Below are 18203 nucleotides of genomic sequence, written 5' to 3'. Positions count from 1 at the left end.
ACTGAGCGGTACCTGTGAACCAACATACTGCGAACTGCTGAATGACAGGCAGTAACACCTGAAGGAACCTGTCCAGGAATTTAAACTCTGAACACATACTCTGTTGCCTGCAGTCACTTGTTCTCTGTGTAAGTATATATTTATACACACACATATATATATCAGACCAAGAACAAGTGGACTAAGGAGATCTTATATTTTAAATAATGGGGACAAAACCAATCTCAGAAATTTTAGTATCACAAAGAAAAGTGTCCTTCTACCCCTCTCATATCAGTGAAGAATGTTTGCAATGTCCTAAAGATGACAGTTCAGTTTCCAAAACTTGGACTTCTGTTAGCGCTTCAATTCTTTAATGATTTATACTCAGTATGCATTCAGTCACAGAGAGGAGAAAGAAAACAGCTTTTAGAAAGTCTTGGATACATTACCACAATAATTGTACCGGCAAGGACTCTGGAGCACAGAAAAAATACATGAAACAGAGGAACATTCACTATTCACTCAAGAAGCGCAAAGGGAAAGATCAATGTTTGCTCAATAAGGAAGGTCAAAATACGCAGAAGGTAGAGGGAATTCATTGTCAAGACGGGTGCAGAAAATGGAAATTGTTTTTCTAAGTGCTAGTTGTTCTCTCTAAAAAATCTAGATTCTTCTAGAGATGCATTTTGCAGAATGCTAGTAGTTAATAAACAGATGGCTACATAACAGGTTTCGGCTGGAGAGTACCCATCAAGGGACAGAAGAGTGGAGATATGACCTTGTATTTTGAGGTAGGAGTGGGAAAAAAATGCAGTGTGCATCCATGCTAAGTACCTAGCTGTAAGCCTGCAAAGCCAACTTGATTCACTGAGCTTTGGAGAAGCAGGAGGTGGTCCAAGTAGTTACTTAGTGACTAAACACAGAAGTTACCTTAATATCAACCAAAAAATTCTGGGCTCAAATATAATTTTTGCCATTTTTTTAAACATAAAGCTCTTTGCTTCATTAGTACAGCAAGCTACGTTGTTATATTTCACAGCTGTCCTGAGATTGATAGTAATACTGCAGCAAAGTGAATATAGGTTTGTATTTGGGAAGGTGGATACTTAAATCTCTGTAATTAGGCTTCAATAAGGAAAGTAGTTAGTGGTAGCTGTTTGCAAAAGCGCTGTGCCAAGGGTTGTGCCTTTCTGAACCAAAAGGGTCAGATGCAAAAACTTTTATTACTTTCGAAATGCTAATTAAAGAGTCTGTCAGCATCTTGAAATACTGTTTCAGTAATTATGTCATATTATGAAGACAGCATTCACTAAAAGAATATGAGAAAACATTTTTTAATCAATATAAGTGGTAGCAATATGGACTGGCCACTATCATCCTTATAGAATAATACTGTATGTCATATTAGTGGAAAGTAATTTACTGTATAAGACATGCTTCTTCTGTATTCTAACAACAAAGAGGAAGTTTTATTCTCCACTTACTGTTTCAGATTTGTCTGATGAGAACATAGAAGCACGGCAGTTTAAAATGTAAAGATGGTGACACTTGGTCAGATACAGAAAGAAATAGGGCCTATTTCTCAACAACAATAGTTTTCACACTTTCCAAACCTTTCCCTGGGGAACTTCAAAGAAAATCAGATGTGTACCATAATCAAGTAGAAATTTACAGGATGAAGGCTTAAGTGTTGTCAACTTTCTGAAGGCACACTGAAAAATTTATGACAATTTTTTTCCAATAGTTGCAAGAAAAAAAGCAGAGTTTTGTAGTGATGGTTTAGATATTGATGATTAAAAAAAGGCTGATTTAGGCTATTAAAGCGGAGTGTTTCCCATCTGGAAGAGCTATATCCTATATAACATCTGTTGATTTCACTGTGCAGAACATCACTAAAATACTTACAATTAAGAAAAGCAGTGACTATGTATAAACATAGTTGACCATTACTGGAAGAAACACTCTATAACAGATGTAATTTTGATACCATGTAATTCAACAATGCTTCATGCAATATTAATGGCCCTTCGTAACATATTCTAATTTTAAAATTCATTGCTAAATTATTCAGCAGTCTATAAAACAGATGTATGGCACTGCAGCACCCAAGTTGCTGTATCCATTATAAAATTATATTTTTATAATCTGCATGTAATTTGTCCTTTAAGTCTCATACAGAATCAACGGATGTTTCCAGGTGCTATGACTCACCTTCAGTTTCCTCACTCCCCTGAAAGGTTTCACTTGTGTTCTCTTATTATCTGTTTCAACATTAAATGTCAAGCTTTTATGGTTAGTTTAATTGGTACTGTTGCTCAGAGCTTGATGGGCATGTATTTTAAGAAAATAGAACACAGAGAAAGTGTTTTATTTTTCTTGTAATATCTATTTGCATTTGCTGGAGGTTAGGAGTAACTTCTTTGTCCAAGAATTCTTGGTCTTTCACTCAGAAAAGATATGAACTAGGAACAAACCTTACACTTTTGAAAGACTAATTTGGATTCCTCCTATAGGTGACAACACAGACTTGAATGCTCTTTGCACCTTCATCTCCCATGAATGTTGCAGAAAATGTTCTGGAGGAAATTATATGACCTGGGTTATAAGTCTGTATGACACTTCTGGTAGCAGTAGAGAAGGAGAGGTGATTTTTTCCCTCTGTTGTGTTTGAATTGATGACAGGATGACATGACCAAAAGTTTGGTTCAGCTGTTTGCATTATTACATGGAATAGCAAAAAGTGGAGAGAGAGATTTGTTTAATTATAATAGCTGAAACATAAAAGCTGATGAGGTAAAACAGACAAAGCAGAAGGACAACAGACTGTGCAAAGTAAAACATGGTATACCAGCAAAGAAGGAAAAAGAAAGTCGATTTTAAAATGGTGCATCCACATCACTTACTTTAAAGTCCAAGCTATGCACCCCATCCAATTAATCAAAAAACTGTAGGGAAGTGTACATAAATGGGTCCGAACAGAGTCAGGTTGCAACTTTATTCAGATTGTTCAGTAAACATGTTTTCACATGCATTTTTGGACTAATCTGTTTCAGGGTCTGGGGGGAATGAGATCAGAGACTCCAAATAAGCCTAGTGCAATCACAACAGTGATTCAAATCAATTTACTGTTGATGTACCTGACTTAGGTTTGATCTCCAGATGGACTACTAAATTCAAAATCTTACTGGGCTGGTATCGTGTAGTCTTTAAACGGATCGAGCAGACAGGATAGTCTGCAACGCTTAGCTGTTGTCGGTATCATTAGAGATAGTTTTAGGTTAGATGCTTTGAACCTAGTCTGTTTTAAACTACTGTGAGGGCAGTATAGGGATAATCCTTTTTTACTTGTGTTAGAATGCTTTTATATGACCACATAAACATTTCCATTGTTATTCTTTAGAACAGAAGCAAGACATCTGCAGCATGGTACCTAGCTAGAGCACATTGTGATACACAGATCCTGTGCACTAAGTGTGCCTCAGCAAAGATTTGACCCACTTGGCAGTCTGCACCTACAGTAGAAATATGCCTGATGCAGGATTCATCCTGCATAACATCAGAGAACCATCAACTCTATATCTAAATCTGAATGAATCATCCTGTCTCCCCCTATAGCCATTAGACAGAAATGGGAACCCTCAGGAGGCTTTTTTTCTGATTTATCTTAGATGCCTATCATTGGGTGGGATGAATTCCCTTTTGGAGCTGTTTGCAAAGGAATCTAGGATGACTACCACAGACATAGACTGAAGATGTCGAAGGAAGTTCTATTCCTGTTGCAAACTCCTCTCCACCCCCCCATAATCCATGATCAGTATTATTCAAATATTTAAACTTCCTCTGTGGAGCTTGGCATACTTCTATCATTTAGCCTTTAATTTTGAAATATCTTGAGAAATGTTGCCTTCCTTTTCTAAATTATTATTATTCTTATAGGAACCCTGTGAACCCTGTGAGTGGTATGACATTAGAAATAACAATATCAGAGAACTTAATTGTTTTTCAACCTAGTACATTAGGAGTGAGACAGATTCCTCTGGAAAAGAAAACCTGTCCAAAAGGTTGCAGGGTGAGAACAATATAACATAATAACTGCAGAATCTGCCTTTTTTTTTTTTTTTCCTTGAAAGGCAATGTAGGGAAAATTGCTCAGCTATAGAGTTAACTAGGAGTAATCCCAAATGGCAGGAAGAAGGGCACTTCATAGTCACTAATCAACTGAAACATCATTTAGAAAGAACAGACAGCTGGCCCAGTCCAAACATCAGCAGCCAAGTGGGAGAGTTTGTCATTCTGTAAATGGCAAAATAACAAACACCTGACCTGAAGATAATAGGTTAATTGCTTTAATATTACATTTTGCATTGATGTTTGTTTTAATGTTGTGATGGTTGAAAAGAGGTCATTTTTTCTAAAATGCAGGCCTTCCAGAACTGCAAATGTCTGCCCAGTGGCCTGATGAAAAACATCTCTTAGGTGATAAAATGAGTTGCATGCAAATTACAAGTAGGCTTGATGTGCCCTGAAAACATTCAGCTTGGAGTGACCTGTGATCATAAATTACTGGCATGCTGCATCAGATCCTAGACTTGTAATTTCATCAAGATCAACAAGATGCAATCTTGAAAACTGTTTGCATGATGTGAGGACGAATTGATGCCCTTGTCCTTCCAGACTGTTGGATCTGATGCTCAGGAGTCTGACTACTTTGTGTCTCTAAGTAGCAGTATAAGGCCATTGTAAATAATTAAGTAGAAATTTGTTACCCTTTTGTCAAATGTATTTCTGATGTTAGTCTTCCTTCGTCTCCATTAAGAAATCCCTTGATTAAATTTTAAAGTCTTAAACAATTTGAAGGGCTGAGAGCACAGGACACAAACTACAGTCTGAATGTTTTGCACAGGAAAGTCATATTCTCTCTGGGAGAAAAGAAAATAATGTCACGTATTTAATATGCAATCCCATGATTCTCTTTCAAGACATGATGCTATAGATTTGATTACCAACTCAGTGGCTGGTACTTGTAGGTCACTTATTTTCTCATCTGTTTGCTTTTAGAGATTCAGAATTTCTCTCTCAATATATTTACAAATGTTTCTATATAAATAGAATGTATAGCTGAAAACTTAATCCCATGCAGTTACATCAAGAAGTTGTATATAGAATAGTTCATACAAATGTGGACTCTTCAGAATAAACATTGCTGTTCATAACTTAAAAGCCATAATCCTACCAATATACATATTCTAAGTTTTCTGAAGTGTATAAAAGAGCTTAAGAAAGAAAGACAATATTTTTACAAATAAATGGGAGCTGAAAAATTAATTACACTTATCTTGAGTTCTGCATCTGGATACATGAGTAGTGATCATTCTTTTTATTATATACCTCTTCAAAAATATATATGCATTTATAAAACACACTCATTATCATGCATCTCTTGAAGTAGACATATAATATTTATAGTGACAAAAGCCATTTACTGTGCATTGAAGAAAGAACACAATCTATACTCAATGAAGAAAAAAATGTTATCAGGGAGGAGCATATATTCCCACAGCAGAGAGCTTAATTCTGGAGCAGAGGACATATCATTAATGTTGACCTATTAACGCTAGCAAAAGTATTGCTGTGCAGGCCTAACTGCTCTCACACAAATACATCATTAAGCGTTTTATCTTTATTCTGATTTCCTTAACATCTGTACACTCAGTTACAAATAGCATTCATCTCTTAAAGCTATATATCATTTTTCACCTCACTCCAGTGAAGCAGTAGAAAATAAAATCATCCTAGTACAACATTCAAAAGACAGTCCCATGAGTGCCAGCTCCTCAGTCATACCACATTTCCTAACTAGAATGGTGTGAAAAAATGACAACTCACTGTTACAGTTTTATTTACTCCCCCAGTAATATCTGGACACCTGCTTAGAAGATTATAGTCATTAATGTATATTGCAGGCAGTGCATGCACTCCTTAGACTTTAGATTTGAAATATACGTGTATTAATTATTTGCTTACAGAAAATGATGACTCATCCAGTTTTCACATCAGACAGATGTAATTACATTTCATAGAATCGTAGAATCGTTTGCCTAATTACATGCTTCCATTTCAAATTTTTACAATGTCGGGTTAGATACTTCTCTGTTCGTAAAACAAACTCTTTGTAAAACAAATCTCTCTGCCCCTCCTCTGCCAACATTTCATTATCCCCCAAGCTTGATCCACACTGTCCCTCCAGCTGAGAAATGCATATAGTTTCTTATGAAATAAAGATACGCTGTTTCTACGAAAACCTCAAGAAAACCTATATATGTACCACTAGGTGTGTCTAGATACATCTTCTTCTGAATGAGCTGACTCCACAGACAGCATTTTCAATGTCTGTCAGAGAGCAAGAAAGGCTCAAATACTGAACTTCAAAAACATGTTCAGCAACTGTTAGTGGCTGCAGGCTGTATAAGGAGTACCACAGAGAACATTATAAACTGCAAGCTGAGGAAAGCTATGGGCACGATGGACTACATTATATTGTCCAATGTATGGTAGACATAATAGCAAAGGAACAGAAAAACATCTTGTATATACGGTTAGAGTTGTGGTCCAGCAGCAGATTTTTCTTTTTTTAGTTCCTCCACTGGGAAGACTGCAAATCTTCTGAGTTGCGATTGCCAAAAAAATACTATTATCTTAAATATTACTAACAAATTATATGATACCTGAGGTTCAGTTTCTACTCTGGACACTGCTGATCTAAATTTGGAGATCTCAGTTGAAGTCAGTGATTATTTTTGGCGGAAAAGCACAAGTGAGTCTGTATTATTCAATACTTGTCAACTACACTTAAAAAGTCAAGGGAGAGATGCCTCTTGAACAGGTGATTATATGGTATGCTCTTTGTTTAGAACCTTTAACTCACTTACAGTAATTTATATTGTAATGTTGAATGTACAAATAAACATTTCCCAGAAGAACTTTTAAAATAATCTTTTTGATCCACTTTCATAAAATTTTAATGTACTGATCTTCAAGTTGCTTTGCAATATCAGCACTGGAATAGTCTATAAAGTACCCACAAAAATTATAAGCAGATACCGTAATCCCGGTACAACTCTGTGAATTGTAAGACTAAGTTTGCCTGTTTGTGGCCACGGAAGATCTATACTACTGTCAGATAACTGGGGTGTGGCTGAGCCAAATTCCAAATCAAGTAATTGCTTTCTGCCCCCTAAAGTTCATCTGAGAATTTTAACTGAATAAAGTATTAGTCTTCCTTTTCTGTCCAGACAGCTGTTTTGCTGAGTGGTTTCAAGTATGTCTCAGGATCCTTTTCAGAGGTGGTTGGACCTTGCTCAATTTGATTTGTTTATGTAAGTATTGATCTACCATGGCTAATTATTTCCTATTTAATAGTGCCTCTGATTTTCTTTGAGCCAGGAAAGGAAAGGAAAACCACCAGTATTTGCCAGTTATTACCATGCTATGGTATGTGAACTATTCAAGGACAAGAAGGAAGCCTTGATGTCATAGACACTGATAACTGACAAATTGTGACATACTTGGTAACTAGTCTGCTTCTGTTGCCTAGTTACTCAAATAGAAGTTCTTTTGGGCAGAATGTGTTGTCCAGTTCTCATTTAAAAAAAGAAAAAGAAGGCAATATAAAGCAGCTGTGAGAACATGATTTTTCAGCATATACTCTTGTGGAAATTCCTGGATGGAATATGTATAGTCACAGGAATATATATACACATACACATGGAATATATATAGTCAGAGGCATGTCGCCTGCGACTCTGCCGCCAGTTCTTGGTGATTTCTGTTACCTCCATTGGTTGAACTATTCATTGAGGGTGTTTTACAAGAGGCTCATCCAGCAGCACAACTTCAGCTGATACTGTGCTGTGAAAGCTTTTTCGCTTTCACTCAGTCCTTACTTCAGGGGTAGTTTCTCACACTGTGGTATAGGGATTCTCTGCTTATCAGGCATTCACTCCTATGGCATTTCTTTATATGAGTAGGTAACAGATGCATTTACTTTACCCTTCCTGGCAGGCCACAACACTAGCAAATGCATTATCATAAATCTCTGTATGTATATGTAAATATTATCTTAAAAGCGAGGGGAAGAAAAATTCTACTGAGGAGATTTAGCTCTTTTAGACTTTGAGAAAGGCTTGGTCTCAGTGCCGTCTTACATTGTTTAGATCACTCGGTTGTATATATTTTTTCTATTTATAATCATGCCTTTGTGAAAACCTTGCTGTTTATAATTTTTTTTTTTTTTTTAAAAAAAAGGTTTTTAAATTCTTTACTTGGTTTAATCTCAGAATCATCCTATTAGTTTACATAGCCTAGTTTGGAGTCCTGTTTCTCATCTGAATGGAAGAGCTTTTTTGCCTTTAAAAAGCAAAACCAGAAAAGAATGTTTTGAAAGGTAGAATGAAATAAGATTGTCATGTTATTTGGTAGGTGATTTAACATTTGAGCCTCTGTTATTTGCATATCAAAATGAGACATAAAAGCAGCTTGAAAACAACAACTGCAAAGCAGTAACAAGAAGCTACCTACCAAAACTCATATATAGGACTGGGATAGACTGGTCTATTGTATATATTCATGTCATTCTTGAAAACACAGAGAAAAAAAAATTGTGTATGGAAACATCTGAGATTGCAGATCATTGTAACTGCAATTGCTCATTACTGAATTCTTTCCGCATGGATTTTTCCGCTCTTGAGTTTTAGTTGTTCTAGAGTTTCCTGTGCTCTCCCCCACAACGTTTGGTTTTGTTTTTTGTTGTTTGGTTTTTTTTTTTTTCCCCACTTGTCTTTTTAACTCAGTTGAAAACTGCTTTTCCTTCTCATGGGGGAATAACTGTCCCTTTCTGAATACTGTTTGGAAATGTAGCTCTTTTGACAAATATAAAGGCAACATTAGGCTGTGTATTTTTTTTTAAAACCAAAACAACATATGCAGCTGACTCTAATTTTCTATCATTAAAGAAGAATCAAGTAAGTGGAACAAAGAACTCTGTATACAAATAACAAAATTTCACTTTCACCTAGACATGTAGTCACATGGACCAGCTGGTATAAATTGACATTGCCTTTAATAGAGATATACCAGGTGACACCAGCTGAGCATCTGGCATCTATTTAGAGGATAAAATATAAAATCCGTTTGCTGTTTTGATATACGTGTATACTTTCAATGAAGAAAGGGTTGTTTGAGTTGGAATATCAATCTGCACGTTATTAATTAATAGATTAAAACTAATCTGAGAAGCACTGGTGAATACATACATATTTAGATTTTAACAAGTCTGTGTTTTTGCAGAACTGTGAGTAATTATATGCCTGACTAGGTGAAATGGGATGAAATAAATCAATAATTTATTATGAGAATTTACTCATCGATTTAGGGTGCAAATCATCAGTAATCATATGCACTGTGCCAAAGAGTGAGTTGAGCTGAGGTCATTAAAAAGTCTTATATAAAACTCAACTCCTTAGGATAGTTCGGTCACATGATTGACAATACTTAAGATTCTTATAGCCCTTCATTTATGTCAGCCTTAGTAAGAGATTCTTTTTGCTGTGAAGTCAGAGCACTATTATCCATCCATTTTCTCAGAGATGCACTCCTCTGTTCCATTCTCACACTTGTGGTAGTCTCTCAAACTCTGCTTTTCATTTTTCCTTTGTTAGATTTTGAAGTCTTTTAATTGACAAAAAGAGTAATTGACATTCTTTTAATTCGCAAGTGGTGAGGGTTTGGGGTTATGTCGCTGTCAATGTAAAATTCCCATTTGTGTTTTGTGAATACCCTGTTGTGTTCTACACTTCATTTTGAAGGTAACATTAAGTGCAGCTTAGAGCATTCATTTTAAAGCAGGAGGTTGACACATAGTGAAGAGACTATAGCTGGGAAGCTTTGATAGAGCAATCAAGGGCCATCAATACTTAATGGCTCTACACCAGTGAATCAATGGGCTTGCTACCAGCAGGGCCATTGACTTTGAACAACCCTCTGCCCAGAAGCTGAAAGGGTGCATGTTCATGTCAGAGCTGGAAAATTTGCAGCATAAGCGCAGGGGGTTGAAAGGAGTCGCAGGCTGTTTTGGAAGGGGAAAGTTCTCTGTGCAAACAGGAAGTTTCTTCTTCAGCAGCCAGGTGAGCAGCTTAACAAGGCCAGAGGACTGTTTGTCCCGAAGACACAGCCTAAACCCTGAATCCACTCTGCTGCTAAAGGGACAGGAGGGGTAAATGCTCTCTGGGATGTTTAGTTTTACATAGATTTATGCTTTATATTTTAAATATGACAGTGTATGTGCATGTTAGACAAATTGCATAGCTCAGTTAGTGGTTCTTTCTTTTCCTGTGCATTGTCCCTGAATGTTGCCATTGTGAAACCAGACTACGCTGCAGTATAGACATTTTTGTCAAAAATTTCCGAGTCAAATTTTTGTATACAGCTGTGTCTCAAGGAGGCTGATACACAGGTTTTATAGTGTTAGCAGCAGCACCATATGGTGTTTCATTAGATAAAGAGGATCTAACTTGATTTTGCACTGAAGAAGTTTGTCCAAGAAAGTTTTCTGGAATTTATGATCTGCCATTAACTAGGATTAGAGAATGTAGAAATGTATGGGATCCAGTGATTCAATCCAGACCTGACATAGAGGGAAAGTAGCCTTGACAAATCTGTGTATCCGTAGAGGTATTTTGATTTTGGTTGTTTACCTGAAGGAAAAAAAAAAAAAAAAAAAAAAAGAGATAAAAAAAAAAGTATGGTACGGGGGTTGTGCACAGGTGCATGCATTTTCTTCTGGCTAGCAAAACTCAGTGGTGTGACAGTTGCTTAGGTAACTGAATGTTTTGTTTAAGAGCTGAAGAAATGTGTGGTAAATGGACTTTGAGGATGAAATCCACGACTTTGTGCAAAATGGCTGAGAAATTGGATGTATGCAGGGAGGTAATGGGTAAAAGGTACACTAGATTCACAGACAGAACAATATGCTTGAGAAAAAAAGGTGGATAATGGAATGTGGTCATTAGAATGGGAATGTTTCAGGGGATAGGTGTGTTTTTAACAGTGGTGTTCAAAGGATATATCATAGAGAAGTACAAAGATTTAAATTTTTTTTAAAAGAAGCATTTATAGAATACAGACAAGTCCTACAGCTTGTGGGCACTGATATCACATCAACACATCACAAGCTTTTTATTTAATTGAGTGTGATTTAGGGAAAAGCATTTAGAACACAGTCTGCTCCATCACATCAAATCAATTTAAATTAACAGACCAATGTTTCAGCTGTAAACTGATGCTAAGCTAATCAAGGACAAGATGCTAGAAGTTACTAAGCACCTCCTGTAAGCTTTAAAGAACTTTGATTTCTGTTTACTACAGTTGGAATAGAGGCTCATGATCCACACCTTTCACAAAAAATTGGGGTCTTTGTAGGATTTTTTTCAGGTCATGCAGTTACTCTCACTGTTTGGTCTGGATTTGCTACAACTATAAGTAAATGTTTAACCAGCTCTTAGGTAACAAGCTGAATAGGTGATATCAGGCATGTGATGAAATCAAGTGTGTTCTTAAATGGATAGTGATTTTTGGTGCTATCATCTGAATATTGCAGAAACATTATTTAAAGCATTATTTTTTTTTAAGATTGAGACAATTAAAAATAGCTCCAGCAGAAGCAGTTATTAATGAAATCCTTTTATAATATTTCATTCTCTAATGCTACTTGAATAATTAAACAATAACAACAAGAAAATTCCCCAATGATGAGTTAATCTCATTTTCTTTCTTTCTTTCTTTTTTTTTTCCCTCCAACTAAAATCCAGAGGGACAAGTGGTTTGTTGGGTCAGCTTTAACAAATGGATGTGCAGTCCCTGTTACCAGGGCTACAAATTATGGCCATCTTCTCTCAAAATCATAGAAAGAAGACTACAACAAACATAAATTACCTATAATTTTCTTATTCCAATAATTCAGATTCACATTTCCATTGCTGGGGATGAGTAAAGGAAAGTATGATTCATGTTGCAGTGAAAAGCTATTAAGGTCTAAGATTACTTAGGCTTTGAGTGAAAGGTGCCTCTTACTGTAAATGTGAAAAGCTAAAACAAAATTTTTGAATAGATTAGAAGATGTATTTAAGATCTCTGCACTATTTGGCTGGAAGTGTGTGTCACTGAAATTTTACAGCCCTCACAAATTTCCTAGTTTATTATTAGTACATTGAAAACAATCTCATTTTCAACCAGGTTGTGTCATGTCCCCTCTTCCCCCCAAAAATATATATATGAGCAAAATTGAAATAATTCTTCTCCAGCCCTTCACTGACTTCCCAGTAGCGAGCTAGAAATTACCTTAAACGTAAGTCAAGTTGTTCACAAATGGGGGTCTCTCCTTTGAGGATCTGTATTCATTCATGCTCTAAGAAACAGGCTTTTCTGTCCTTGTGTACCTCGAAGCAGAGGGAAGCACTGTATAAAAGACATACTTTCTGCAGCAGTTATACAGCTCTGCACTTTAGTGAATGATGTGTCTGTAGCTAACACTCTAAGAACCTGTCAGTCTATCCTCACTTTGGTATTTTAGAAAATAGATATCTGTCTTCAGAGCTTCCCTGTATTCACTGCAAGGTATTCGCTGCCATGCTGCATCCCTCCATGCCTTCACGTGTGGGTCATTGATGTGAAGGCTCTTGCGCTTTCTAATGAGGCAATGAAGGCCTATGGCATTTGTACAACATTACTCATTTTGATAGCTTGAATAAAGGGAGATGTACTGAGGCTAGGATTCATGTGACCCAATAGAGTTCATCTTTAAAATCTGCACATCTACATCTGAAATATCAGTGCATTATAGGCAAAGAAATTTACAGTTTGAGTCCTTAGGCAGAAATCACATCACCTTTGGTCATATGAATCACACCCTAAAATTTTTGGTTTTCATTCTGTTGACTACAAAGGGAGTCTGGAGCAGCCAACTCAAACCAGGTATCCAAGTTGTAGGTGACAGAATCAGTTCAGAAGACATCCTAGTGTGTGATGGCACCTGCCACTGAATCTGTGGAAATATACTGGTCTTGGATCAGGCCCAGAATCAAGACTGGTCCTTTCATTATGCTATCTAATAATTCTTAAAAAAATCTGGCTCAAATATTTTAAATTTAATAATCTTAAGTTTAAATGCATTTATGAATATAAAATATTTCATAATGGTATATCACTAGCAATAAAGGAGTAAAAACAATGATTTCAGAGAGGATTGTATGTTAATGTAGATTTTTACACTTTAAGAGTATTTATTGGTATGTACATTAATAAATGCATAAAACAACATCAAAGTAAAAACATCAAATTAATTGAAACACTATTTTGATCTGTAGTGAATGTATTTGGACTCTTGACTGTTAATTTCAAAAGTTTATATTTATATTTAAATTCAGAATTACCTTTTTTATCTTTTGTGAAATATTAGAATATAAGAAAGAAAGAAATCAGCTTCTAAACAGTTCTAAATACCAGTTTCCCTGTAGTATTCTACTGTTTCTTTATCAAACAGTTCAGATTACTTATTTAAAATGCATTTAAGTACTTTTTATTTTTTCTGTTGAAATTAACACCATCAGTTAAACAATAAATGTTAAACTCTGTGACTTTTATTCTCAAGAATGAAGTATTGTTTGGGACACTAATCATTAAACATTATTTAGGACACTAAATAAAAGTTAGATACGTATTTCACTGGTGGTTGTAATTTTGTGCATTTATCATCTATCCCTTCCACATGTTCACAGCAAGCAAGACCAAGAGAGTATTTGTAGCTGCATGTCCTCAGCCTGATTTGAAATTTATGAAACATATATTAATACATTCAGAAGAATCCTAACTGCTTTTCCAGTAAGCCAGGGGGTACACGAAGAGTAAACATGGAGATTTCATTTCATAAATAAGTTCCCACAATTATTTCTTTGCCAAACAGGGGCTTTTAATTAAAGAATTTTCCATCATAAGTAAATTAAAAATAAAAGGTGTCATGAGATCAATCCTTCCAGCTCCCAAATGCCGATGAAGGGAAATGCAATAAGCTAAAGTGTAAGAATTCTGTTTTGCAAGGTGAAATCCAGCTTCATTATAATCAATGAAAAGCTTTGTTATCGATTTCCATACAGCCCAGATTTTTCCTGACACCATTTTCTAAGTACTTGTGTTAATAGGCTCTCACATAGCAGGAGGGATGTGTACTGTCATCAACAGAGTAAGCAAAGCTGCACTTTTGTCACTAAAGAGAGCATAGGTGAGTGGGAAGTAGCCTGAAGTACAGTTAAAGCAGCACAAGGGCACCTACTGAATGCACTAAGATGCAGCAAAATAATGTTTCGATTTTAATTTTCTCCCACTGACAACCACTATTCAACAATGCTTTCTGTGTGCTTTCAAACTCATGAGCAGGAGCAATCACAGGTTATTGCAGCACAGTGACAGGCATGTTCCCAATGAAACTTAGCCTCTCTGAAACCGCTGCTGAAAGCTGCACACCTTGTACTGGCCTCAGCTTTTGAAACACTAAGTTTTGTTCATGTATGTTTTTTGTATCATGTACTATAAAGCAGTATCTTGAACAGCCTTATTGTGGCTTTCTTATTATTTCCTTGCAACCCTGGGTGGAGCACTTTAAAATCTTTTGTTTTCTTTGCTTGCATCACACACTTAGAGAATGAATGTAAGCAGAACTAGCTCCAGCTTCAATTGTGCATAGCCTTCAATTCAAATTACTCCAGCTATGCTCTGTTTTGTTTAAAGCAGCTTATGTTCTCCTCTTTGGGAAATAAAAGGTTTTCTATAATGGGATAAGGGAGAAGACATTGTTAATTACTCATTTTCATTTTCAATAAACTTTGGTTAACCCAGGGCAAGGCCAACTCTTGTTTACAAAAGAAATAGATACTTATTTTTAGCTTCAATTAACCATAGCATAGACACCTTTTAAAAGTCCCATTTTAGGTATGAACAAACTTTTAGACTGTCTTGCAGAGAGGTGGAAAACTTGAGTTAAAAAAAACCCTTCATGTATCTCACCAAAGCCTTCAGGATCAAAGTTTATTTCTAGTTTGGAAAGAATCTCTACAAGTATTTACCTTTAATGGAAGTTTTTGGGTATTCTCAAAATGCTGTCAGGTTTCCGTTCCTAATTTCATCTTTTTTATGGTATAGGAATCACTGTGTTTTGACTCTTTTCCTCTGCTTTGTTTTTCGCTATATTCTGCTGACTGAATTCATGTGGAGGTACTGGTGCGATGTGAGGCATGCCCTAAAGTTCTTCCCTAACTGTCTAGCTGGACCTGATCAAGGCTACTTTGTTCCCTGTATGTGCCTGAGCCTCCTACAGTGTAATCTACAGAATGAGAAAGAGGAGAATGAAGAGCAGAGGAATTTATGAAATGTTGGCCTCCTCTGGGTATGTGCAAGGAGGCATCGGTTCAGAGGGGTTCTCCCAAGTCCCTCACTTTAAGAGCCATTGCTTCAATAAACTAATAAGCTTGATACGCTGGTAGAGAGCTTTGTCAGGGAATGACAGTTCTGTGCCGTATATTAAAAAATGCGTAAAACTTTTTGTTGAAACATCATTTAACTATTATTTTTCTGAACTTTGGTAGCTGAACTGAAATGATTAAGTATCTGAATTAACTGATCTAACTCAGTAACTTCAGAAATCTGCATCCAACTTGGATCTTTGATGTAGACATCGTCTGGTAATCAAATTACACCATCGCTGCTGCATTGCTGTTTTGCTCCTTAGTTTTTTGAGGAGACACAAAATACTTTGATAGTTTTTCTGTTCAGTCAAATGTGATGTATAATCTGTAGGTTGGTGATGGCAAGTCCTAAAATTTGCTAAGTACAAGCAAGTATAGTAACAGTTACATTCCAGCCACAGGGTTATATTCCCAATGATTCCAACCAACTTTAGGAACACTAAACATACAAGAACTATGTTTTCTTCAATCCAGGTTGTTATCTTTGCAAAACATATCCTGAAACATGATACAAAACTATTAGTATTTAAATATTTTAAAAGGTTAGGGAGAAAAATGTCTAAGACAACAGAGAGCTCCATGAACTCCAAGTTACACAAGATAATTTTTTTTCTTTTAATAGAGGTTTGGAGTAACTATTTACAAGTCATCCAATTTCTAGCTTCTTCTTTAATGCTAAAACTGAACTTATTTTATGGGGTAAAAGCCTTACAAATAGGTATATTTTTTAGTTTCAAATAAGTTCTGTTAGAGTTCAAAGATATGTGGAAAGAAAAGTATTATTTTCAAATAAATATCTAATGTATTGAATAACTAATGATCAGCTTTATAGCACTTGTACAGATTTTAAACAATTTAAAAAGTGAAGGGCATCAAAATTATTTCAGAGTATCACTTTAGAGAATGACATTCTGGACTCAATAAGTGCCTGCTAATGTATAAGAACCTTTAAAATCTGTACTTTTCCCCTTCCCCTTTACAGAGTATCTGGGGAAAAAAAAAATGCAGCCTGGAGGTTATGAAACTTTGACTTCTGTCAATAAGGCAGACACTTTTGTCTCCTCAGAGCTTTCTAATGCTGAAAAAATATAAAAGAAAGGCAGAAATCTGAAGCTGATATGGGCAAAATTCCAGAGTGTTCATGAAAACATTGTCCTAATCAATCTTCAAGTGAAACATCAGGCAATTAATACTGAAAGCCTATTTAATTAGGGTGAATCATATAAAAGGAAATGTTGTATACTTCTGTTTACACAATCATCATATTTACCCTTTTGCTAGAACTATTATTCAAAGTTTCTACACATAACTACTAGTGTTGTCTCATTTTCCATAAAGATTATAAATTGTTCTTCTAGTTAATTCTCAGTGACAATATGAGGAAAGTTTGTTAGTAACAGTCTAGATGCAGGACTAATGATAAGTAATCATTATATACAATAAGGAGCATACACAAAACTTGCGTAAATAGCTAATACCTAGGGTGTCCTAATGTGAGAAAATCATCGGAAAAGTTTGTTTAGCACATAATGATACCCCAAGCATTTGTTAACTGAAATCTCAGAGATCCACAGTCTATTTTCTAATGAGAATAAAATGCTAACTGGTAGTTGTTTGTTAGAAAATGAAAAATCTGTACACATTTTATTCAATACATATTTAGTAAGGTGTTTGTTTTGTAAAATACATCCATACATAATATACAGGTTCTTTATAAAAAGACACTTTCTCCAAAGGCTGTGACACTTTACATGGTTTGACTTCGCCAGTGTATGGTTCTTCAGAGCTCGTCAACAACTGACATGGAAGAGTCTGCTGGAGTCATCTAATTTTTAACTGTTCTACCCTTCCTCACATGAAGGTGAGCAAATATTGACTGACGATTTTCATAGTCTGTGGTGACCAGCAGCATGCTTGCTACCTGAGGGGAATATTCATAACATTTTGTACATATGAAATTAAAGCAGTGAGAGATGTATTACTTTAGCTTTGGTTTGTTCGCCAGTATTTTAGATTCTATAAAAAAGCATACCAAAGATTAAAGAAGAGTGTTCAGAAGACATATAAATAAATACAGGGTTTTGCTGCATGTTAACTTTAGCTGTCATTTCAGGGCAAGCAGTGAACAGGCTTGTGGCAGACCCACACAGAATTTGGACTTTGCAGATAGGGACAAGGACTTTTCCTCTGCTGAAGAGCTATATTATCTGCCATAAAGAAAAGCGTTCCAGTGTGAGATATTCTCATTAGCCTGCTTGGCTTAGCAGGTGTGCTGCTGCCAGCTGTGCCAGCTGCAGCTTAGTGGTGGCCCTCAGAGTCAAGCCAAGGTACAGTCAAGGTACAGCACAGCGGCAATCAGGTCTTTTGTGATAGGAACACAGTCTTTCAGATAATCACCCATAAAGTTTACTGTATTTAAACATTTTGAATGTTTTTACTGCTATGCAGCACTAAAAATAGCAAAAAAACAGTGGGAAACAGGGATTCAATAGGAAATTGTAAATAGTCTTAAAATACCAGTAAAATTATGCTGTATAATTAGCAGCAAAGGACAGCATATAGCATCACTAGCTGTCAAAGACATAGAAATTGTACTTCAGAAGTTTTTGTAGTGCCAAGAAAGTGTAGCTGAAGAAATGAAACTGCAGATGA

The sequence above is a fragment of the Strix uralensis genome, chromosome 2 (genome assembly GCF_047716275.1).
Source record: "Strix uralensis isolate ZFMK-TIS-50842 chromosome 2, bStrUra1, whole genome shotgun sequence".
NCBI classification, from domain to species: domain Eukaryota; kingdom Metazoa; phylum Chordata; class Aves; order Strigiformes; family Strigidae; genus Strix; species Strix uralensis.
Note: the sequence above shows the minus strand (reverse complement) of the source record.